This window comes from Canis aureus, chromosome 1, assembly GCF_053574225.1.
Source record: "Canis aureus isolate CA01 chromosome 1, VMU_Caureus_v.1.0, whole genome shotgun sequence".
Classification (NCBI taxonomy): domain Eukaryota; kingdom Metazoa; phylum Chordata; class Mammalia; order Carnivora; family Canidae; genus Canis; species Canis aureus.
In genome coordinates this window covers 87,263,720-87,290,125 of record NC_135611.1, presented here as the reverse complement: position 1 = coordinate 87,290,125, position 26,406 = coordinate 87,263,720, and the positions used below count along the sequence as shown (strand labels likewise).

Genomic DNA, 26,406 nt, shown 5'->3' with positions numbered 1-26,406 from the left:
TTTCAGTACCTCTCTTGGCACCAATGATGCATGTGAAATTTTATAATCTGTAAATTAATATACCTCTTTCATAGAATCATAGGGAAAAAATGAGCAGAGAGAGAAGGAGGAAGTTGTCAGCCTAACAGTTGATGTTTAGAGTATTACAATTAACAACCTGGAAGGGACTTTAGGATGATTTATTTCATCTCCCTGGTGAAGAAAAGTTTGATCGAATCCTGAGCCACACTGACCTCTGCAGATGTCTGGGCAACGCTGGGTCTCTCAAGCTAACTCATTCTTCCTGATTATCCTCATGTACACAGAGCTGCCTATCTCATTTCCCATCACATTCATTTAAGTGCTTCTTATGTCACTCCAGTCTCATAGATATTTTGAAGACGACGTGTCCAAGAAGTGAAAAGATTTATTGCTAAATCCACATGCAGAGTTTGTGGCCTTGAGAATTGAAGGTCCTCTCCCAAGGTTACAGTGGAAGAGGATGAATGTCAACTTGCTCACTGTATATGAAACACAAGATTATAAAAGACATGCAGATGCCACCTATAATTCCACAGCCCAATTTTGACAAATGTTATTTTTCAGCTCCGCTGGAGATCAGAGAGATCTTCTGACAACTTGAAAATATTTTAAAGTTTCTGTTTAAGAATCACAATTGTTTCTCGCTGACATGGACTTGGCAACCCAAGATTCTTTTTAGTGCCTGTTCTGCCTCCTTACCCTCCCCAGTCAGGATGCCCTCAGCAAAGGGGAGCACAACTAAGCTACATAATGAGTGAGCTCTGTCCAGCAGGTCCCTCATGGGGTAGAAGTACAAGAATCAGTAATACAGAAGATTGGCCAAACCTCACAAAATGGGGTGAAGGGTCTGCAGACATTGGAGTGTAACAGCTTCCAGACAACTCAAGAGCTTCAGAGTCAAAGAGAACTTGTGGAAGAATCATTGAATTTTAGAGCTGGAAGAGACCTTTAAATGGTGGCATCAAGCCTTTAAACTTAGCAGGCTTACATCCCAGCTCTGACCCATGTTAGCTGGGCTATCCACAGTTGACATATGTATGCCTTTAGCATGGTGTCTGACACCTGAAACCATGGTAACCGTTACTATCTCTAGCAGCTTCTTACGGTCAGAGATGAGGAACGTGGTCAAAAAGGGTGAAGTGGCTTGACCAAGACAATCCAGTGAGTTGTATGGAGGCTAAGTGAACAGTTCTTAAGAGGGCAGCCGCCTGCTTTATGGACTGGCTGGAGATGTTTCCCACCTTCAGGGTTCTCCGTCCTTGGTTATTGAGGATGCCTGCTATGAAACTCTATCCCCCTCTGGTAGGAGGCCACACACCAGCAGTGTTCTTTCATAGTACAAACTCATCAAGTTCACAGAATTAGTTTATTTTGCCCTTGAGGCAGCCTGAGGTAGTTGTGAAGTGAGATAGAATGGAATTTAATTTACCTCAGGGTCTGTGTAAGTCCATATGGTAGTGCTAGGTACCGCTTTGCTTTTTACTTTCACGTTATGCTTTCTCTGAAAGCATGCATTCTATCTGTTCATTCATCGAACATTTATTGAGTGCCTCTTCTGAGGCTAACACTGTGCTAGATCTGATGAGATATAAAAGAATATATTCAGTTGGTATTTCCACAATCCTCGTAATAAAGTAGCTCACACTACTACTAGTGAAGATGTTCAAAGGTCTCACTGGTAGATCTGCAGCAGCAGGGACTGGGGCAGGAGGGATGGCTTTGGGGTTCCATCACTGCTAATTGCACAACCTTGCAAAAGCTCTTAACCTCCTCGGCCCCTGTTTCTATTCTATAAAATGAGGATAACAATATCTTCTAATGATTCCTTATAGAGTTATTGTGATGATTTTTTTAAATGATGCATACACAACGTGACACATAATGTTTGGCAGCTAGTAAGCATTCAGTAAATGTTAGCTACATTTCTAGTTTAAGCAGTGAGTTCAGAATACACTTGGATATTCCAGTTCCTTTGAAACTGAAGTGAGGAGGTAAGGCATTGTTTAGTTACACTGAAGCCAGGGATTAGGTTGTGCTTAAACTATTTTAGTCAACTATCCTGTTGACTAAAAGTTCATTATTTCAGGTGGTGGGCTGAACCCAGTCACATCTGAAGAAACTTAATCAGGCAAATGGATGGATTGGAGAGGACAGAGAATAATATACTCAAGGAACCTAGTTATAAAAATCATCATCTTGGCAAGAGTTAGTGGGAACTTAAGGTTAAGTCAGGGCAAAAGATATAGAAAATAACAAAGAGGCAGTCTAAGGATAATTAGACACCACTAGTGGTAGAGAATAAAATTGAGAAAATTAGAGGTTTCTCCAAGATTTAAAATGTAGCACCTAGAAAAGGAGACCATTCAGCACGAGCAATAGAATCAAGAGGGGAAAGACAATGTTTCCAGATTCCTATTTTGCAGCATATGTTCTTATATCCAGGATTTGTGAGTGGCCAGATAATGTTCAATACACATCCTTTCTTGAATCCAAGAGAAACATTTTTCCAAACGGGTAGCTTTAGCTGGATCAGAATTCAAGCACATACATGTCCAGGCAATATCACTCACTGCTTTGTGTTATCAACCTGATACAATATTACAGAACCTCTAGCCTCAGTGCTTGCTCTCATAAAGGAATTGATGATGCAGACAGAAGTCATAAGAGTTCAGATCTTTAAACCAATTTCTTGAAGACGGCATCATATGTACTGGCGCTGCTATAGTTCAACGTGAGTGTGTCCTTCCCAGTTCACAAGTGAATGTTGGTTAGAATGAAGGATTTGGAAGTAACCCAGAGTAGTTTCTGTTCTGGACAGAGAACAAGAGTTGAAGGAGAGTACCTCCTTCTCAACCTCTTCTCAACCCAACCTATGAGAATCCACTCCTTTCCCCACATACCATACATAGAAATAACCCTTATAGCTTTACCTATCATGCATTGAGTGCCTGTTGTATGCCAGGCATTGTATAAAGCACATTAGAGCACTATCTCTTCTTATTTCCTTAGCTTCCCAATCAGGGAATTACCCCCATTCTGCAGAGAAATGGATTGAGACCTACATGGGTAAACTTGTCCAAGGCTACACAGTAGCCAGTGTCAGAGCCATGATTCAAATCAAGCCCAAAGGAGTATTAGAAGAACACATGTTGGGGGTGAAATTTTTTGGAGACTAGAAAATTGGGCCTACAACTGGAAGAATTTATCATGTTCTAGTGTTTACAAAGTACTCATTAGCTGTGAATGGAAATTAACACCAATCACAGTGTGCTGCCTCTTGCAATCTTTTCATATGTTCAAAGGAAATAATTTCATTAGTTTCAAACCTTCAGAATAGGATGATTATTGACTCTAATCCTTAGGATATGCTGCAAAGACACCGATAATTAGGCACTTTTCACTGAGATGAAGATGAAGCTTGTGGTCTAGTCAGTGGGTCTCACTGTGAATTTTTCCTTTCCAGGAGTGGTTAATGGGCATGTGTATGGGCAGAGTTGTAGCTCCCAAAATTCACATGTTCAAGTCTTAACCCTCAGTATCAGAAAATGTGACTATATTTGGAGATAGGGTCTTATAGAGATAATTAAGGTAAAATGAAGTCATGGGGGAGGGTCCTAATTCAATATGGCCACTGTCTTCACACAAAGAAGAAATTTGGACAGAGATAAGCCCAGAAGGAAGACCATGTGAAGTCATGGGAAGAAGAAGGACATCTTTAAGAAAGGAAAGAGGCCTCAGAGGAAACAAACCCTGCCAACACCTGACCTCAGACTTCTATCCTCCAGAAGAGGAGACAATAAATTTCTGTTATTTAAGCCACTGCATCTGTGGTACTTTGTCACGGCAGCCCTAGCAAAATAACACATCAAGCTTGGAGTCATCCACACTCCAGAACCTGGTCTCCCTTGTGAGGAAAACCGTATAAGCATATTGACTGAGATGGACAAAATGGTGAGAAGAAATGCTTTGGAGGCCCCAGAGGGTTTTTCTTTTAGGTTCCAACAAAACAGAAGAAGGGGACAAAAAAACTCAGTCTGCAATGTCCTGTCATTTTAGGTCTCCAGACACCCATGTGATGAGCTTATGAGGTCCTTTACACAGAATTGGATTTCCATGTCCTTCTCAGTACTTCTCTACTTAACCAGGGTGTCTGTGCCACTTTTTCCCTTCCTCTGAAGTGAAGGGGAACTGTCAGCCCTTCTCCTTTGCCCCTTTCACTGAAAACCCTTCATGACACTTCATTCCATTGAATCTCCTCTTGCATAGAGTGTAGACTCACCTCAGCCTGATGGTCGTCTTCCCCTCCACTTTTGTATGTGAAACTAGTTAGACAAAGAAGTGCTCTCAAACAGGCTCAGGAAAACTACCGTTTAGTTACAGTGTTACAGTCTCATGGATATAATGCGTTTCCTGTCTCTATGTCTTGCTGCTCGATCTCTATCTTTGTTCTCATCTTTTTTAGAGGTGTGCAATTTTTTCTAACAGACCCAACATACTGAAAGCAGTAATTTATTTTTATGGAGTGGCTATAATGTGGCCAGCACTTTGTCTTATTAGCTCTAATCCTCATACCTGTCCTAAAGGTTAAGTATGATCACTTCCATTTTACGGATGAGAAATATAAGACTTTAAGAGGCCACAAAGGAGGTAAAATCTGAACAAAGTCCTGACAGAAAAACCCAGCTTTTCCTCATTGTACATGTGTTTTCTAATTGTGGTCATTCTCATGTCACTACATGATGTTGATCATACCTGCCTACTCTCCATACTATTATTTATCACATTTTTTCAAAGTTTTACCTTAATGTTTTAAGTAATATGCAATAACTGTATTTTTATATAGCTTAATGCAATAGCTATACTCCTTAAATATTCATTAAAATGAATACATTACATTTTACAACAATACACGCTAAAACAAATAAGCATGTGAGTCCAATAAAATCTGAACACACATATAAAACCTAAAATTGTCCTGTGTCACCCATGATATAGATATCATACCCTAGGAAACATTGCACTACAAACTGACACCAATTATGAACAGAATGAACCTAGGGCAGGGCCCAGCACAAGCCTTGATGTTTCTCCCGAAGCTGCTAGCCATATGTTTTAAGCAAGTTGTACAGCCACCTGGCAGTATCTTAAATTCTAAAGCTTTGCCTGATGAGTATTGTAGACTTTGCTTTAAAAAGAAAAATGAAAAAAAAAGTAAAAAAAATAAAATAAAAAGAAAAAAGAAAAAAGAAAAAGAAAAATGAGGTTCCCTGCCTAGTGTGGAACCCAAAGCAGGGCTTGAACTCATGACTCTGAGATCAAGACCTGAGCTGAGATCAAGAAAGGGACATGTAACCGACTGAGCCACCCAGGCACCCCTGACTTAAAATATATTTTATGTAATCTGCTCCACTCTCGTCTTTTCCTATGGATTCTTCAGCTCTATAGTTCCTTCTGATATTGATATGGGAATTTGGAAACCAAACCAGGGACAGATACAGCAGAGCTGCAGATAGGCTAATCAAGAGCATGTAATCTTGGGGGAGGTCAGCCTCCAGTCAGGGAGAGTGAACAGATTTCAGGAATGGAAAGCAGAATTCAGTTGGTCCCCCTGATGAATCCTGTGCCAGTTTCCCCAACTATCTCCCTCTCTGCCTGTCTTCGAAGTCTGAAGTTCCACTGTAATTAATAAATTTTTATGCCGTGTTTTTGAAATGTCAATAGTCATTTATAAGTAACCTGTAAGAATAATAACACTGTGAATGATTATTAACTACACTATGCTAGTAGCTCTGGGGTGGCAGAAAGGGACATGTGAACAGAAGGATTGGACTAGGGTTGGGGTATTGGGTATATCGAAGGCTACTAGAAACAAAGTAGGACCACATCAAAGAAAAATGTCTCCTCTCCGTCCAGGCTCCTTGACAGAGCTCCTCCCTTTCTCCAGCCTCCCTCTGATGTGGGGTTTTCCTGTGATGTCAGGCACCCCCCCTCCCTGCAGGACCTGGAGCTTCTTCAGCAGGGTCCAGGCCCCCTGCTTGCAAGGGTAGTATATACAGTCAATGCAGACAAGGGAGTGTGGTCTATTTTTAAAAAGTTAATAAAATGCCAGACCACATTTACACAGAAGTGGTTTCCGGATCAAGGGAGCTAACATTCTCCCTGTGTTGGACCCTAGTCAGAGCAAATGTTTTGTGCTTGGTTCTGGCATCACACTTTAAGCATACTGCCTGTGAAAGTTAATTTTATGGCAGCTTGGCTAGACAAGAGCATCCAGTTATTTCATTGAACAGTAATTCAGGTGTGGCTGTGAAGATATTTTGTAGATGTGGTTAATATCTATTACCAGTTGACTTTAAGCAGTTTACCATCAGTAATGCGGGGGTGGGAGGGTCATCCAATCAAATGAAAGCCTTAGGAGCAAAAATGTGTTTTCCAGGAAGAAGAAATTCTGCCTCAAGAAGACACCATCAACTCCTGCCAGGACCTACTCTACAGATTTTGGACTTGGCAGCCCAGATAATACCATGAATTGATTCCTTAAAATAAATAAGTAAATAAATAAATAAATAAATAAATAAATAAATAAATAAATAAATAACATGTTTCCCATTGGTTCTGCTTCTTTGGAGAACCCTGACTGATCCGCTGCCCATTTGGAGCATGTTGTGGAGGAAAACAGCCAAGACTGCAAGGGGTCTGGAAAGCAAGGGGGCCTGGAAACTCCAGTATGTGAGGAGTGGCTGACAGGACTAGAGATACTTCATCTGGAAGGAGGTCCAAGCATGATCTGACAGATGTCTTTAAATGTTTAAGAGGATGAAATGTGGAAGAGGGATCAGACTTTTTCTGTGTTGTCTCAGAAACTAGAATTTGGCTCTATGGTTAGAGGTTACAGCAGGCAGATTTGGGATCAATAGAAATAAACTTCTCAGCTGCATCAACTCCCAAGAGTTGGGATTTCCAACATTCCTCTGATATGTAGAGGAAAATGAGACAAAGGACTCTTTAATTAGGTGAGAGGAAAAAGTGTGACTTCAAAGCTCAGATTCAGCATGGCAGGCTACCAAGTGCTTACTATGTACCAGGCACTGTGCTCAGTGCTTTATACATTTGACTTCACCACATCATCCTTCCAATCCCTAAGGTAGCTTTACTATATCCTCACTCTAATGACAGGAAAAATAAGGCTCTTGGAAATCTAGTAACTGGTCCAAAGTCATTCACTAAGTAGAGAAGTACTAGGTTTCAAATTGAGGTCAATCTGACTCTCAAAGCTCCCCTACGTGGAAACACTGTACTTCCCCCATGACAGTAGGACTTAAAAACACAAGCATGAGCCACAGGCCATTGTCCTTTCAACTCGTAGCACATGCCTCCTATGTTCATCTGCCAATGTGGTGAGGTAAATTTACCTGCAATATAGCCATGTCATATTTGTCCAAGGTTTTTTTTTTTTTTTTTTTTTTGTCCAAGGTTTGAAAGTGAGAGAATTGTATTCTTTCATTAAACAAATACTGGTTGGCCATAGCTACTAGTTATCCAGAAACAAGTTACAAACACCACAGACACTGACTGCCTCAATCCCATCAAGAAACTTACATTAGCAGGAAAGGCAAATATTAAATTAAAATGCATTAAGTATTTAATCACAATTGTCATCAATGCTGAGAGGAGAAGAAATGCATATTCTGAAAATGAGCAACAAGTAGATCCTCTTTTCATCTGGAGGGCCAGGGAAGACCCTCAATAAGGGGGTGCCAGGGTGGGAACTGAAGTAGGCACAGGCTTACAGGGGCAGTGAAACCATTCAGAGTGATGGAGGAACTCAAGGATGACCAATGTGGCTGACATTTTATTAACAAAAAAGACAGTGGCATAAAATGTGGCTGGAGAGGTGACAGAGACTGTCTCATGCATGGCTATGCAGAACATAAGTGAGTTTTAAGTGAGTAAGGATAGAGATAACTTGGTCGCTCGGGACATCCTAGTCATTGTCCTCAAGTACAGCTGCAAATGAGCCTTGGGAGGTGTGTAGAAAAAGTCAGTATCACAGACTAGAGATTGCCATCCCTACAAAGTCCTTTCTCCAAGGTGGGCCCTTGGCTGGCATTAGGAAACTTGGACATTAAGAAGGTTTCCGCCATTCCCTCAACTGATAAGAATGACTCATGGTGCCTAGCTTGTGTAAACAATATGGTTTGTACAGAGCACCTGCTTTCTTTTGGGTGTCTGGAATTTGGTATGTCTTCGTGGCCATCCCCCAATAAAAACACTGAGCACTGAGTGCCAATGACCCTTCCTGGTAGACACCCTTTCATCCATATTGTCACATGCCTGATGGAGGGATCAGCACACCCTGTGTGACCCTATAGGGAAGGCTCTTGGAGGCTTAAACTTGGTCTCCTGCAGACTTTATTCCATGCATCCTTGTTCTATGGCTGATTTTGCTTTGTGTCCTTTCTTTGTAATAACTCTTAGCCATATGTCCATCTATATGAGTTCTGTGACTGTTCCTAGTGAATCACCAGCATGGGGGAAAGTTGGTACTGGGAACCCCTGATGCAGTGTGTGACCTTGCTGACTCCCCCAGAGTATGGAATCAGAAGTTCCCTCTCACTGCACAAAAGCTTAGTGAGGTGGATTGAAATGGTCTCTTTGCTTCTGGGGAACTCCAGCCTCTGAAGTACTCACTACTTTAAGGTCTAGAAATGTCTACAGTGATCCACAGCTGTGTAATGAAAATTTAAAGACAAACATCAATTTTCAGGGAAGATTCATAATAAATATTAAACGACCACCTGCAATCCCCAAAGCCGCTGCCCTGGATTTGCCAGGAACATGCCATCTTACCATCGGGAGTTCAGAGAGCCAATTTTGTCATGCTCTATAGCTTTAATCTATCTGCCCTTTATTAAAATGCAGGATGTACCAATGAGTCTAATAAGGTGGTCTTAAGGGCATTTCAGTTTTATATCTTTTATATCTTTATTTAGCTAGTCAATGTTGCTGTCTTAATAGCTTCTTTTTTTGTGTTCTCAACTTATTTTTCAAGACCAAGGAAAATTAGTCATTTTTTGCACTTTACATTCTGCTAATTGCAAGATCTAGCAATATAAATATACTAGAAACCACACAAAAGCAAATTTTATAAAATATAAGCCAACTTCACTACAGCCAAGGGAACAATGCTTAAAACTGTTGATTTTGCTTACTAAATACTTTTGTTTGAGTAAATGAAAATTCAATATAGTTACTCTTACATTCCTAGAAAAAAAATAGCAATAAAATATTGATGAGACAAGAACCACGATGGAAGACAAATCTCACTTTCTAAAGTAAACAATCCAACAACACTACTGTTCTTCTGTGTCTGGAAGCCAGCCATTCTGGCCACATTTTCAAAGCAGATTTACACTGCTATCATAGCACTTACCCTCCTCCCATAAACTGCCACTTTGGAGAGTCATAAAGCTCTTAAATCTTATATATCTGGGGAGCCTAGTTCTTATGGAGATACTCACTGGCACTGATCAATTAAATGTCCCCATCTTTGCTGAGTATGGTCAGAATTCTTTTACAGAATCAATAAATATTCACCTGGCACCCACTTCATGCAAGGCATGTGCTATGCCCTGGACGTGACGTAGTCCTTGATATCTGGACACTATTAGTCCTAGGTACATAATCATATGTTTCAATACAGTAAAACAATAGAAAAGATTGTGTTATTAAGTACCAAATGCAGACTAATAGTATGAACTTAGAAAGAACCCTCTGTGGATTAAAAAGTCTTTCCAGGAAGAATCAACAATGAAATATGAGGATTGGTGGATTCAATGCTTTGAGGATTTGTGATGGAGTTGATTATGTACATAAGCACACATTCTGGAGACTATGAGTAGACTAAGGTGGCTGGGGGGAGAGCATGTTTAAACATATCATGCAGGGGTGCAGTCTAGAAAGGTTGGCTTTCCATGTTCTAACAGCAGGAGACCACCAAAGGTGTCTATGGAATCAGAGGACTTTTGCTTTCAACATGATACTTACGGGTGCTTAATTTGGAGGTGTGGCATAAAAAAGGACAAAATGGGACACAGGTGTGGAAGAGGTCCTAAGTCATTGAAATGAAAATCTGGAAAATCCTGGATTAGAGAGAGCTAGAAGGCATGTCTATGGAAATGAGAAGAGCTCAAATTGGATTGAAAACATAAAGGAAAAAAGACATAGATATTATAGGCCAAATGAGGAAATAACCAATAAGCATTGGAAGATCTTATGATATAGAACCCTCATAAAAGCAGCTTTAGAAATTTGGGTTTAACACTATATTGCTATAATGTGCTGCACTTCCAATTCATAATCTTTACCATAATTATAATAATTATAATTATTGATTTATTGTTATTCTTTCCAAACCCATAAACTTTTACAGGCTAGGACTGTGACTCAAAGCGCTTAGGGGCAGGGCATGACATATTATAATTGCTCAAAAACTAGAATTAACGTGTAGGCATATTAGAAATAGAAGATAATTTGAGGGGAAAAGATCTGGGAAATCTAGTTTTAAACAAAGAGAATTAGAGGCCAATGACCAGCATGAGATGCTTATTTATGACATACTTTCCTGTAGTTAGGTGATAGGGCTTGTAAGCAATTGATATACAGACCCTTCAGAATATTGTGTGGCTATCACTTGTCCAAATCCCTGTAATGATGAAACATGCTATAAAACTGAGTTTTATTGGAAAAGGTGATAGTTACTGAAGATTCTCAAAGCTAATGGATGGAGAAACATGTTCAAGGGGTATTGTCAAATTAAGGGTGATTTTTTTTCATGCTCAATTATTGAAAATGCTTCTAACTGGTTTAAATTTCTTTTAGGATTCTATTTCTTTGAAGTCCCATTCCCTCTTAAGCCTCTGTAGCCTTGAAATCATTCTGCATAAAATACAAACTTAATCCTTCTTAAATGGAGTGAATGAATGAATGAGAGCTCTGAATCCTGGGAGATGTTAGAAACCATCTGTGCTGCTTCTACCTGGCTAAGTAATATGGTCAAATCACAGTCACAGATGTCTGGGACTCAGTTGTTCATCTTATATTTCTCAACAATGGGGTCACCAACATGTTCTAAATACTTTGAGGGCACATGATCAAGTAAATTCATTAAAAAATATATTAAAAGTATCTATTGATGCTCATAGGGAAAAAGTCATTTACCTAAGAAGCATCCAGCTTATCTTCTCAACTACCTAAAGTAATCCTGGAACCCAGGAGATTAAGCAAAGTAGCTAAAATTCAAAATTTGTACATGTCTGTGATTGGTATATTGGTAAGATTAAGAAATGATACTTGGAAATGGAACATTAAGGGAAAAGATCACAAATTCACATGCAGACACACAAATTGACCCTGGTCACGAGGCTGGAACTTAAGTGCAGGAAAACTACTGCATTCTCACCCATTCTTTTCAAAAATAATCAATTGTGTGTACAATGGTGACTCCTGCCCACCCCAGCCACTCCAGCGTACAGTGCTTTGTTTCAAAAGGGCAGAAATATATCACACATTTGAGAACTGTTCCTATCCATACGTTTAAAGTTAGAGACAGTAACCTGTGACACCCTGAAGTTATAAAACTTGGTCTTCTAGAAAAAAAAATTTATTCAAGTGAAATATTTTCTATCCTGATAACAGTAATATCTGAACAAGACTTGACTTTGTAACCTTTATTATTACAATATTGGAGAACCATTATTAAAATATTGGAGAACCTACCTATGGTAGAGCTTGACACTTGAGAAATGGTAGGTTTTGTAAGAAACTAATGTATGGTCTGATTTTCACACTAAGAAATAAGGTCCTGAGATGAATTCCATGCAGACTTTCCAAGAAGTTGCTCATTAACGTGACACTCGAAATTGTATCAAACTCTATGACGCAGACCTTCCTGGTCATAAATAATAGATTCTAAACCTGTTTTGTAAATGGGGTCTTGGCAGATGGGGTGCAGTCTTTAAATTGTGCTAATACTCTTTTGTGACAGCAAGGAACAGAGAGGGCCCCTGCTGGCCTGATATGCAGAGCAGGGTCACATTTCAGGCTGTTGTTTAATTAACAACTCTGAGTTTTGGCATTACAGACAAACACTGATGAATCATTGCTGACTAGCACTGAAGGCTGTTGCATATGAAATTACTTTTTTTTTCCTAAAGTGAGAAATCATGGCTGCACATAATTTATTCTTCAGACCACTCTTTCTTATGTGGTCCATCTGAAAGGTTTTTTCCCCCTACCAATCCCTCCTGGTCCCTGTTTCCCCCTTTTCATCTCACCTCTCCACAGTATCCAGCCTTTGTTTACCTCGCTGTATTCAAAAGCTAACTCCTGCAATCCACCCAATCCACAGTGTTCTACTGATAAAATTTGGAGGTCTATCTCCTTCAGTGGTTTTAGGGGTTGGTGCTATGGTGCCATATTTCAACCCAAGAAAGCATTAAAGTGGATCTGTCAGCCCTTGAAATTCCCACAAGTACAAGAGCACTCTGAAGCCAGACAAGAATATACCCTCGAGGTCTGAAACCTGACAATGAATGTCTGTAGAAATCAAGGAAGCCTTTCAATGGCTTGAGACAAAAAGGAGGCAATGAATCTCTGTTTCTTATACTGTGTATCACATTTTTAAAATAATATTTATTTTCTTTTTGACTATCAAAGTAGCAGATGTCCTTGGGAGAAAATGGATTAGTGCCAAGCAAAAAGAAAATTGCACTTATTGGAGGATCAAAAGATAATCATTGTTGATACCTGAGTACATAACCATCTAGTCTTTTATCACTGAAAACATCTCAGTGGTGCTTCTTCATTTTAGGGCTTAGGTTCAAGTGCAGAAGTTAGCAGGAACAGAGCCAAGATTATATTATGGCTCATGTTTCATAAGGACATGGGTAGGTGAAAGCTTTGGTCGTTACTCTGTAAGTTGGCATTAATCATCACTTCCCAGAAAGAAATGGCCTAATGTAATAATGAAGAGTGTGGGCTTGTGGGGGCAAACTGTCGGAGTTTGAATACTAGCAAATGAATTGTTTTTTTGTACTTCATTTTTCTCATAAATAAAATGGAAAGGGCAACAATGGTAATAATGATAGTAATAATACCACTTACTTAATGGAATGATTATATGAGAATCAAGTGAATTAATATGTAAAGTATTTAGAACAGTCACTAGCACCAAGTAAGTGGTCAACTAACACTTTCAATCATGAAGACCCCTATGACTTGGCAATGGCATGTTTATTCACTGCCAAGGCCTCATACTGGGCCACCTTCAGAGACTATTTTCAAAGTCTTGGAGACATCAATACCACATATTGAAATTCCCAGATTCCAGCCCCATCCCTGCTGCAAATAATTATATGATCTTGATAAGTCACTGCAGTCCTTTGGATCGTGGCTTCATCATTGGGAAAATGAAGGTACGAGGCTACACTGGTAGATCTGAATCATTTCAAGGAAATTAGAAATTCCTTTGACACAGCATTCTGCTTAGGACTTCAGGATGTCCCCTAATCCCTGGAAGATCAAGGGTCTCTCCTAGGGGCCTCAGATTTAAAATCCCTATTTCTGTGATCTCTGATGATTCCTGAGGCTCTGACATTCTGTGGTGGTTGGATCCATGAAAACGGTCCCATTCTTATGATTTCTGACCTGACTATCATGGACACAAGAAAAAGGTGAAAGGTAAGTTCAGGAAGCAACCTCTCCTCACTGAAGGTTTTTCTGTTTTCTGCCTTGTTGGAGATTGTAAGAGTTTCCTAATTAAATCTCTTGCACATACTTTCAATTCCTGGTGCACTCAGGATCTGGGAATCCAACACCTTATTTATATGCTAATTTGCTGCAGAGAACTGTGGTCTTTCTCAATCCCAAAGGCACAAGTATTCAGGTATTCAGCCTTATGCTTTGCTGCACCCACTGGAGTCTAAGGCAGCCTGTGCACAGCCAGGGTGCAAAATGCCCTGGAGAAAAGTGCCTGGCCCCAACCACAACCATGGAACTAGATGGCAAGGCTATCTGGGAATGCCGCTGACAACCAAGCATGATGCCCTACAGAAATAATGTATTCCCCCGGAGACTATCTACAGCTACGTGCTAAAGTGTGGTGCAGGGGTCACTGCAAATCATCTGGAGTATAGGTTCAAAATGAAGATTGCCAGGCAGGATATCTAGGTACCATTTTACATGTATGGCCATGATAGAGTTGGGCTCCCTGTAATAGTTCCAGCAACTCACCCCAGATAGGCTGATGAGCACTTATGAGAGCACAGCCTGGGAATCTGCATTTTCAAAGGCATCAACTGATTCTCTTGAATTTTGAGAACCTCTGGCATAGAAAAACTTATTTGTGAAGATGCAGAGGAAGAAGATTTTCTTAAGAATACCCAGTGTTTGACGACTGATACTACTGCTTCCACAGCGTGGTAAAATATGAATACATCTCTCAGACCCTGAAAGACAGAGATCACTGTGGAAGCACAGAGAAGCTGCCAGAGTTTTGGTTATCTCTGCAAATTCAGGGTAACAATGCCTACCTTAAGAGTAGTTGAGGATTTAAGTACATAATTCTCCTTAGACTAGTTAAATAAACTCTGACATATCCACACAGAAAAGTATACAGCCCTACAAAAGAATAGGAAACAGTTTGTGTACTTGTATCCAAAGCTCTCTAAAATATCTTATGTAAGAAAGCAAAGCACAGAGAAGGATATCTAGAACCTATGTACTCTTTCACAAAAGACAGGCAGGGGAATATGTATTTGCATTTGTACATAAGTGTATAAAGAAAGTAATAAAAATGGTTAGCAGTGGGGATCACGTGGTGGGAATAGACGGCTAGATAGGAACAAGAGGATCTCAAATTAATTTTTTTAAAAGCATGCCCTTTAGTCTCTTCCTGTAGCATAAAATCATTCTCATCAAAGAAAAGTAGATATCAAGCCACCAGTCTAGCAATGTAATATGCCAAGTTATCCTTTTTCTGTTTAATTTAGATTTTAATGGGTGTCGACCACGACATGATTATATTTCGCTCTGTTGCCAAAACTCCGGTCACCCAAATCAACTTGCAAATTGCGGGGGGGGGGGGGGGGGGACATATCTGAATGAAGAGCTACTATTAAAATGTATCAGTTACTTGCTTCTGCAATGGGAGGAGGAAATGTCCTAGATCAGCAGAAAACCAAACAGAAGTCTGTAACCTACTGGTGAACTTATTTGTGCAGTGGGATTTCTGCATCGATTGTTATGCACTTTGTCTACCCCATCAGGTCATGAATGATGCATGGTGCTACAAGAGGTTCAGCTACAAAGCTCTTCACTGCTGATTGAAACAGAGAAGACTGTTAGAAAAGCAGAAACAAGTCTTCACTTTGCTTTTACCTCCACATCAGCTTATAGAACAAACCCACTACAATTTCTGTGAGCTTTGTTCCCTAGATTCTCCAGGGCCAGATTTCTTATCAGATGTATTTTCTTTAAAAAAAAAATAAAACAACACAAAACCAGAGCAAGATATTTTAGAAGAACATTTGCAGAACTCCGAGTTGCCGAATAGTGCCTGCCAACGACAACATATTCACTTTTAAAAATGCTGACGTTTGCAAAGGGAGAGAGGATAAGAAGGGATATGCAAATCTGGAATAATCTTTGCAGTGTGGTTATTGCCTTTTTGTAACACAAATATAAGTCTTTGTCTCTATAGTTAGGATGAGCAGAAATCTCATTTTCCCCCATCCTGGAGAAAGTTGGAGATTTTTCTAACTCAGCTTATCAGCTTGTAAAATATAGACTTTTATATATACCAAGACCATAACTGCTGCTTTAAAAGATTTCACTTCAGCTCTAAAATTGACGTAGCTCTATATTAGTGAGTGTCCAGAGGGAAAAAAAAATTGAATGGGCAAGGTAGGATCTCAGAGAGGGCAGTGGAATCTAGGTCAGCTTCGGTACGAGAGACAGTGGGACTCGTGAAGGTTCTTTACTCTGGGATGAGTCAGAGACCATTGATTGTGCCCCACTATGTGTTCCTTTGAGCAGGAGAGCCTCGTCCCTGCACCTGCCTGGTTAGAAGGCTCACTAGTTTTATATCTAGTTTTGCTGTATGAGTTAGTTGGGACCAAATAGATGGGAGTAGCAGTAAGATATGCCATTTTTGGGCCACCTCCCCGCCTTGGACTACCTGTTGCTCCCTTTCTTGGAAAGAGGCAACATTTAAAACTATGTTTTGAGGATAGCAAACTGTTTGCTGGTCTTGAACTATGACATGAAAGAGAAATGTACCGTATACCTTAGCTAATAAAGATGGCTTGATATAGGAGAGTGTTAATTAGGAAATTAGCTATGGATAATCAACAAGGAATAGAGTAAAAGGTGAGAGATTATTAGAAGGTTGTAGCCACAGGAATACAATCATGAAAATGAAATGAATAATGCTAAACTACCAAGGAAAACTTCTCTTCAAAAATTGACTATAGGGAATTGTAACCCAGACTCTACATTCATTGCTTATAGGTTCCTAATTAAGCAAGACCAAATTAATTAATTATAGCTATAGTTTTATCCATAGAGTCTGTGCTACAGTGATGAGAGATGCAAAATAGGGCTTTTCTATAAGAGAATGGGCTTTTGCACCATGATGAGCAAGGTTTGAATTCAACTCTGTCACTTACTTAAAATGTGAGATGCTAGGAGATTCATTTACTCCTCTGAACTTATAATGTAAGTGGAGATACAGACAGCTGCTTGTTGCTAAGGATGCAGTTTAGAGCCTCTAGCAGAGGACCTAATTCATACAGAGAAAATCAATAAATGTCAGGTGTATTTATTTCTATTCTATTCCTTTTGAGGGATATCACAGTGATCTCAGTGCCAAGAAAGAAAAAAAGGGGGGGTGGGAGGTAAGGGGAAAGAGTAAGAAATGGAATTTTAATGTTTTTAGTACTGGATTTCTTGATTAAGCAAAGCTAATCTCTTAATTAGGTAGTAATCCTAGGATTACTAGGCCCAGAACTTTAAGACATAATTTCAGAGAGAAACTAAGTATCACAAAATACATGCCTATCTGATTTCTTTATATAGGGAGACCCAAACATTTCACATCTAGTTTCCAACAGTTTATGGGATGCCTTCATTTATAACAACTTTTACCTCGTTCAGATTTCTCTACTTGCTATTATAGTTGGTGAGTACCAGGACCACATTTTGCTTTGAGATCAGCAGTTATTTTTTTTAAGTTGAGGTAGTTAACCACTATTCCTACAAAGCATTTTATCAAGTATTTGCCCATTTCTCCCACACCCCAACCACGCCTGTCCATCCATCTAATTCTTAGCTAATACTTATTGAGAACTTACCATGTGCCAGACTCTCTTCTAAAGCACTTAATCATTAGCTCATTTAATCCTCACATTAACCCTTAGAGGCAGGTACCATTAGTACCCCATGCTGCAGATGAGGAGAACAAGTTACAGATATATTCACCTGTTGTCCAAGATCACACAGCTCATTGGGTGGCAGAACCAAGATCAAGATGTGGGCAGTCTTACTCCAGAGCCCAAGCAGTTATATGGTCTCTTCAAGGTCTCATGATAAATTGCAACGACTAAAACTATACACAGCATTAGGTACAGAAACCGAGAAAATAAAACTATGGACAGAAGACCAAACAGGGAGAGCCAAGTATAAAGGATAAGGATGAAGGGGTGGCAGAAACTTGAGACCGAACAACCCAAAATGTAAGCTCAATGCAAGATCCTGAATTTGGGCCAAAATCATACCTCTGAACTTCTGGGAGGTTGAGGCAAAAAAGGAAAATGGGAACTGGGATATGGTTTTCACTTTATGGCAAAAGGAAGACTATTAGTTTTGAAGGTGAAACAGACTATATCAGATTGTATTCCCAGCCCTTCATGTAGTTTCTTGGCTCTGAGCTTGAGGACGTACAGAGGTCTCGTCAGTGAGCACCCATTTCCTGACACTGTCTAATTACTTCAATTGTGCTGGCCAGAGATGTAGCTTCAACTCACTCCCGTATTCCAGTAAGCCCATTTATGTTTTCTTGATAACAAGTTGTAACGTCTTTTCCCATTCCACTCCGCAGATGATCAGTGAACAATAAACCAATCTGTTTAGAAAATCTCATTTCTTCTGTCACATAATATTAAAGCATAAAGTTTTGCTTCTCAAGCTAGTAGCTTATATATAGCAGGAACTCCAAGATATGCAGGAGTGAAATATTATTTAGTCTTTTAAAACCCAGAACAAATATTGCTGAGGTAATGCTCAAAAAGTAATGCTTAATTTTCTAGTGATACAAAGACGTTTATGATTATCTTGATTTTATTTCCCCAAGTAGCTATTTAAAAAGCTGGAAAATCACAAATCAAAGGAAAAGAATATGCATCTATAACATAAAATTGTTCTAAGTTAAACTTCCTTGGCTAGACCCATTTTTCTTATCTGTAAAGGATGCATCTTTTGATTATATTAAATCAGAGCTTTTATAGGAATAGCTTTAAGGTCTGCAAAAATAGTTTCTCCTCCATCAAGTAAAGGCCAGCAGCACCATGATTATTGTTAACAATATAATTCAATAGCCTGCAATTAATTCTATTTTAGTAGCTATCAGAACAGGTAAGATGTATACAGTTCACTCTTAAATTACTGTATATACAGTATATATATATATATATTACAAGTATTTTTCTATGCATGAGGTAAGCAACCTGTGCAGCTGATTTTTGCAGCTTTTATTATAACTGGTATGTGAATACACCATTTATGAGGAGGAATTTCCTGACATGGATATTTATTTACTCTTGTTCATATAAATTTTTGTGTGTGTGTGTTTTAAAGTAGTAATGAATATAGCTTTTGGTCACATCACTGTTGGATTTGAGGCAGTTGGGAGTTTGGGTGTTTCTCGGCCCTGTGACATCACTGGTAAACACTGGCGGTAGGCTCCAGCATCATATTACCTGTTTCAAAATCCTGCTTCCCCTCCTCAGCAGGTTACTTACCATCCTCCTGCTTCAGTGGCTTCATATCTAAGATGGTAACAATATACGTTTATCCCTCACGGGTCATAAGGATTAAAAGAGATAGCACTTGTTCTAGGACACAGTATGTTCTAGGCATTTGTTCTGACACACATTAAAGGAGAAGACACTTATTCTAAGACACATTGTGTGCCTTGGAATAAAGTCATCATAGTCTAGAATAGTACATAGATTCTCAATAGCTATTAACTCTTGTCATTGTTGCTAAAAAAGCAGAGACTTGGCTAGTTCTGGATAGAATTCAGAAGGACATCATTGTTGTGATTTCAGACTAACCATTGCCAGGGAAAGGCTAACTGGAAATGATCCTATTTAATGCAGAAAAATACAGTTGGTTATAAACAGTGGGAGTAAAAAGTTTGAATGGGACTTGATCAAGGAAAAATAAAATTTCATATAGAAAAACAAAATTTTAATTCCAGCTATGTGCTGATTCTTAGAATTAGCCTACTGTTTCTAAGAATACATGGCTCTACTGTTTTTGTTTTGGAGGACTGGAATGTAGCTAAGTTTCCTAACAAATTTGTGGGATACATTGTAGTGCTATTATTCGGACAGCCATTGTGATTAAAAATAGCAGTTTTTGCAAAGGTTTCTTCCAATGTTTTGATATTTGCATAATTCACTTCTGACGATCCTATCCTGTATTCACCATCAGATTTCCTCAATTCTTGATTCAGCTAACTCAAATCAGATTGTTTGTTTCGTGGCATTGCACAACATTCAAGCCATTCCCCAACATTGCCGTCAGTGAAATTCCACATATTAAAGGATTTTCAATTCTGCTTAAGCAGCTTTCACAACATCTTGTTCAGTGTTTAAACAGACAAGATGTCAAGTAGGAGGGTTGTTTGGATGGGGGTTAATTTTGTAAGTGGTCAATTAATTTGTGAATATTTGCATGGTATGGTCATCTTTGTTTTCCTTGTGTAAACTTGTTTCCAGAGAGATTTGACTAAGAAATGCTTAGAAAAAACACCCCCTCTCCTATACCATTTGATAGATTTAATTAAATATACATCTGTTTTATCTTTAAAAATCTACAAGACTTCTGCATGATGAGCCCAGCCAAACCTCAGAAAGCCCTCTAATAAGTGACTTGTGTGTCATAAGTAGACCATAAATCATAGATGTAACTGAAATATTTCTTTTGTTTTAAGGAGAACTATAATTCTTCTGGCCTAAATTTTGTAACTGAAATATTTTACCCTATCTTTAATTGTGATGTTCATGCCAATGGAGATTCTTAAGAGTACATACTAACTAGTAACAAGGTAAAATTGTTTCTATAAAGGAAAACTAAACAGGACACAGATGAAAAATCACCAGTCATAGAAAAAGGAATGAAACTTTAGCTTCAATCCTTCATTTTGGTTTTTGTTTCATTATTTAATTGAGATATTGACATTGGGAGATTAAAGGACTCCAGAAAAATCTGCTTTTTGCTCCTCTTTCTGCTTCTACTCTTGCTAAGAAGACACCCCACTTATATATGTCTCAGAATGCAAATTGTGTATGTCCTCTTTGTAAGGGATAAGGAGGTGATGTTGTCTTTTTTTTTTCTTTTTTTTAGGGGGAAATGACATCTAAACAAGGACCAGGTGAGAATGAAGCTAACATATGCCTATTCCAGAGCACTGGTGCCAGACCACTCAACACCAAGGACCCACACCTGGGCCCTCATCCTTGTTCTAACTGGTTCCTCAATGTCTGAGGGGACATATACACCAAACCTTCATCCTCAATACAAACCCCCCAACTCCGAATAAAGATGAAACTCCTTTCTTTCCTTTCTGAGTCTCCTAGACACTATCTGTTCCTGCCACCCTCTCTATACTTTCAATAAACTCTGCTTTCACCTCTTGCCTGCTCCAGCTTGATTTCTATCCTGATCTCTTGGCTGGTCCTGCAGGACCCCTTCTGGGTCCCTGGACCCAACCTGCTAGTGTCAGTATTACTTATCTACAATAAAGCTAATGGCACATTTTTGTAAAAGAAACTACCAAAATTTTACAAATGATCAGAACGTGGGAGGTCAGGAAAGCTTCACCTGGCGGCGTGCTGACATTGGCTCATATTGACTCAGGAGAGCTGCTTGTCCAGATTTGAGGACACTTGCAAGGCAGGTGTTCAACTGCCATCAGCTTGAAATCAGCCAGGGGAGAGGATCTACACCACGAAATTAGCAAAGGCTATGAATAAGGGATTCTCTCTCTCTCTCTCTCTTTTTTCCAGAGCTGATTGTTAAGCATTCACCAGCATGTCACTGAATCTTATAATAAAAACAATGGGCTTGTTGCTACTGGATCAAGGAGCCATCCTTGGGAAGTGGAGAAAATCTTTTATCTGCTCTCAGATTCCTGGACAGGGTAGAGGGTTCTCTGGGAATCATCATCTGGGAAATGGAGGGCTGCTACACAACACAAGGAAAAGCCATTTGGAGTCACTGAAGATCTGTGTTCTGCTGCTCTTAGCATCTTCCACTGCTAGGACAAGTACCACCACTCACTCTCCCCATCAAAAATGTTTGATAACACCAGCATCTTCTCCTTCACCAGAGATCAAGGAGGGGAAGGAAGCTAATTTGAGAATGAAGAGCTGGAGAGAGGTTACCTCTGCCTCCTGAAACTCATGTACATCAAAGACAAGGCTCCTCACACTTCTGCTTGGAAAGCTTTAAAAATCCATCAGCAAAAAACAAAACAAAACAAAACAAAACAAAACTATCAGTATTTGAACCCCATTCTGAAACCAGCGAATCACATCTGAGGATAAAGCCCAGGCATCAGGTGCAGCGTGACTGAAAATCATTTATCAGGATCACTGAATGGAGCAAACACCAGAATACAAACTCAGACAGCAGTGATTTACCTCATTCACTATCCTGTCCCCAGGAACAGAGGATTTGCATCGTATACTCTTCCAAGAAGAGGAAAAGGCACTGTCCTGAGATACAAACAAGCATTCCAGGTGTCACAAACACTTCACCTAAACAAAGTTTTCTTACACTGTCAGAAGGGCTTACACAGTCTTCTCTCCCTGTCACCCACGGCTGTGTGGTCCAACCCAGTGGTGGTGCTCAATCCGGCTGTGTTTCAGAACCTCCCGTAGCATTTACACACCTGGACAGGAAAACACCAACTCCTGGGCTCCACCCTTTGTACATCCTGTAGCAAATCTCCACTACTGGTGCCAGGAATCTGCATTTCCAAAATGTCCAGGTGACACTGAAGTCCTTTGAGGCTTGAGAATCACTGCCGTAAAGCTAGCACTGCCCAAGCCCACACTTCTTCCAAAGGCCAGCTGAGGGGCTTGGGAGAAGCATCAGGACCTGTTGGGTAGTTTGTACAAGGTCTGACGCCGGGCTTCATCACCTGGCTCTTCATCACACAGGCCTCAATTCCACTGCAGGACACCCCTTTCTCGCAAGGATATACACACCCTGTGGGGGTACATTCTTCTTTCTATTCTTTATTCCAACTCTTCTCAGATCATGAAAACCTCTCCCTCTGATCCATTTCCATGAATCACAAAAGAAAGGCAAAAGACACAGAAGTAGAAATTAGAATTGGTTAACTCCTAAAGCCCCTAAAGTTTCCAGGGAAATAATCAGCACCCTTCAGACTCTCCACAAATCTTTTATCCTTCCTCTACCAACATCTGGTGGTGTTCAAGTGATGGTCAGCGACAGATTTAAATGAGTTGTTTTTATCTTTTGCAGAGTTAATCATTTTTATAATATTGTTGCCTTTAATCACAGATGTACAGTTTTTCTGGGACATTCTGCATAAGATATGCTGTTATATACGACAGTTTAAGAATTAAAATAATTTATGCCAAGGTTTCCATGAGGAAAGGTACTCAGAGCTCCCTTGGACTTAGGCCAACTTTTAGATTTTGGAATTTAACCCATGGTTAAATAGGAAGTAGTCTGTATATCAATCAGTTTGGGGGATCCCTGGGTGGCTCAGCAGTTTGGCACCTGCCTTCGGCTCAGGGTGTGATCCTGGAGTCCTGGGATCGAGTCCCACATCGGGCTCCCTTCATGGAGCCTGCTTCTCCCTCTGCCTGTGTCTCTGCCTCTCTCTGTCTCTCTCAAGAATAAATAAATAAAATCTTTAAAAAAAATCAGTTTGTCCTGAATTGTTGATAAATCCTATGTAGGCCGAAGCAGAAATATATTTGAGGTACAAAACATCCTGTGGATATCAGTGCCCTTCCCACCTGCCCTCCTGTAACACCTGCCAGCCCCAGGGGTTGGGGGAATCACTACAAGCTGAGCCAAGCCAAGCCTGCAGCCATACTGGCCTGTGTACACCTTCCTCCCCATGCCCTCTGGCTCCTTCCCATCCACCTAGCACTGCTCAGCGCACATTGGACAAAAGGAATGAAAGTATCCACTATCTTTAGATTCCATTTAAATTACCATCTCCTCTATGCTTTTAGTATGCTGTAACATTTTAATTCAATTCAGAGTCACCCGTTTGGGTTTCATTTTTTCCCCCTATTCCATCAGTTTTCCCAATACTAGCCAGTCACACAAGCCCCTTAAAGTTCAGAAACCCTTATCAAAAGTTTTAAATGCATGTATGCTGTTCCACCTCCAGAAAATCTTCTCCATTTATGTGAGCGTGTGGGCAAAAACACACTAATGAGATTTTTTTACAGCATTGTTTGTAATTGCAAAAATCTAGGAATCATCCTCTTTAGATGACTCGTTACACAAATTAGGGAACATCTTTGAAATGGAAATATATGTAGATGCTAAAAAGTGAGACAGATCTATTTGTGCTGATATCAGACTGTCTTCTAGGTATAATTTTAGGTGAAAAAAAGAAAGATACAGGATTCTATGTAAAGTTTCTCCCCATGCCATAAACATACACTTTCATTTATACATAGCAAATTTCTAGAAAGATACAGCAAGATTATTTTAACAGTAATTGTATCTTGGGAGGGAGAATTTGGAATTAAGTGTTGCCACGGCCTGTCTTACTTCAATAAGTTTTCAAAACAGAAGTCACCCTCACTGAAAAGACTTTACACATATTTATATAGGTATAACGTTCTGTTAAATAAGAGTCTGCAATGTTAAAGGGATTACCAGCCCTTTTGGCTCCCAGAGCAGTGCCCTGGCAGTCGGCAAGAACAAGCGCCTTATGAAAGGCGGCAAAAAGGGAGCCAAGAAGAAAGTGGTTGATCCATTTTCTAAGAAAGATTGGTATGATGTGAAAGCGCCAGCTATGTTCAATATAAGAAATATTGGAAAAACACTAGTCACAAGAACTCAAGGAACCAAAATTGCGTCTGATGGTCTCAAGGGTCGCGTTTTTGAAGTTAGCCTTGCTGATCTGCAGAATAATGAAGTTGCATTTAGGAAATTCAAGCTAATCACTGAGGATGTGCAGGGCAAAAACTGCCTGACTAATTTCCGTGGCATGGATCTTACCCGTGACAAAATGTGCTCCATGGTCATAAAATGGCAGACCATGATTGAAGCTCATGTTGATGTAAAGACTACCGATGGTTATTTGCTTCATCTATTTTGTGTTGGTTTTACTAAAAAACGCAATAATCAGATTCGGGAGACCTCTTACACCAACAGGTCTGCCAAATCTGGAAAAAGATGATGGAAATCATGACCCGAGAGGTGCAGACAAATGACTTGAAAGAAGTGGTCAATAAATTGATTCCAGACAGCATCAGAAAAGATATAGAAAAAGCTTGTCGGTCTATTTATCCACTCCATGATGTTTTTGTTAGAAAAGTAAAAATGCTGAAGAAGCCCAAGTTTGAATTGGGAAAACTCATGGAGCTTCATGGTGAATGTAGTAGTTCTGGAAAAGCTATGGGGGATGAGACCGGTGCTAAAATTGAACGAGCTGATGGATATGAACCACCAGTCCAAGAATCTGTTTAAAATTCAGACATTTGATGGTGACAAATAAAAACATATTTGTGATGTTTAATTTCTTATCATTCTTTTTAAATAATCAGGCTTGGTGAAGCAGATGTTCTGAACTGACAGTGCGAACTTTTCAGAACCGTTGTATGGATCTTATGCATTGCTCTTGGCTACTAAATAGCTGCAAAAGGGTAGTGATCTATTTTAAGCTGTAGTGATTTGGATGGAAGTGTTCTAGATGATTAATAAAAGGAAACTTTTTTTTAACGTGAAAAAAAAATAAAGGGATTACCAAAACTATCATCCCCTGATCATCTTGCTTCTTTAAATATACGAGGGGATTTCTGATTTTCTGGGGAGCTTGTTATAAAATTCAGTCTAGGAACCTAGAGTTCCAACTGCAATATTTTTCAGTAGCATTTCAATCTATAGAAGAAACCTGGGGAAAAATCCAGAGTAAATCCTGAAAGCTTGTACAAAGCAGACAGAAGTCAGAACGACCTGCCTTTACCTATCTGGCAAGCTACTGCCATGGGTCAAGGCTCACTTTTTTTTTAGAGCTGGACACATCTTCAGGACCCTTAAAGGATTCACTGCCAGTTGAGTACGAAGAAGAATCAGTTTTCCCACATCAGGGCTAAACCCTGTATCCTCACATCCCTTCCCATTCCTGGGGAAGAGAGGGGATAAGTCTCTGTGCTGGCCTGGCTAGGGCTCCATTCGCACAATAAAGACATCTCAAAGGATAAGAAATGTTTGTGCCCATGGGAGTGGGTGACACTTGGGTAAGCCATCTGAACAAAGCATGGGATGCAAAAATAAAGTGCTTCCAGGGGAGGCCAAAGTATACCTGTGTCCTCTGTGACACCAACTGGTTGGAGTTTGGAGTGAAGAGCTGACTGTGAGGGTGCCACTCCCCCCAGTCTCCTTGATGTGGCTTCTGTCCCAGGGAACTTGTGCCAAGTTCTGGGGAAAGGTGTGCTGTGATGAAGACGAGGCTAAAGGAAAGCTAGATCACAGTGTGGCCTCAGTGAGTCACGTCACCAATCCAGGCCTCCTCTTGGCTCAAGGGCCTGAGTGGGCAGAAATACAGAAATACAGTCCCTTCCAGTTTGCACATTCAGAACTGTAACATTCAGAGATGAGCTGGAAAGTAAATTGTTCTTTATTTAAAATGCACTTGAGGGGTGCCTGGGTGGCTCAACGGTTGAGCGTCTGCCTCCAGCTCAGGGCATGATCCCGAGGTCCTGGGATGGAGTCCTGCATCGGGCTCCCCGCAGGGAGCCTGCTTCTCCCTCTGCCTGTGTCTCCGCCTCTCTCTCTGTGTGTGTCTCTCACAAATAAATAAATAAAAAACCTTAAAAA

The 26,406-nt window shown here is 40.0% G+C and overlaps 1 protein-coding gene and 1 pseudogene across 10 annotated transcripts in view; one reads left to right on the top strand and one right to left on the bottom strand.

Annotated features, from left to right (window-relative positions):
- Nucleotides 1-26,406, bottom strand: part of TRPM3 (transient receptor potential cation channel subfamily M member 3) — a 500,214-nt gene that overhangs the window by 434,535 nt on the left and 39,273 nt on the right. The gene's annotated exons all lie outside the window — the stretch shown is intronic.
- LOC144295568 (small ribosomal subunit protein eS1-like) lies at nt 1,092-25,071 on the top strand (annotated as a pseudogene).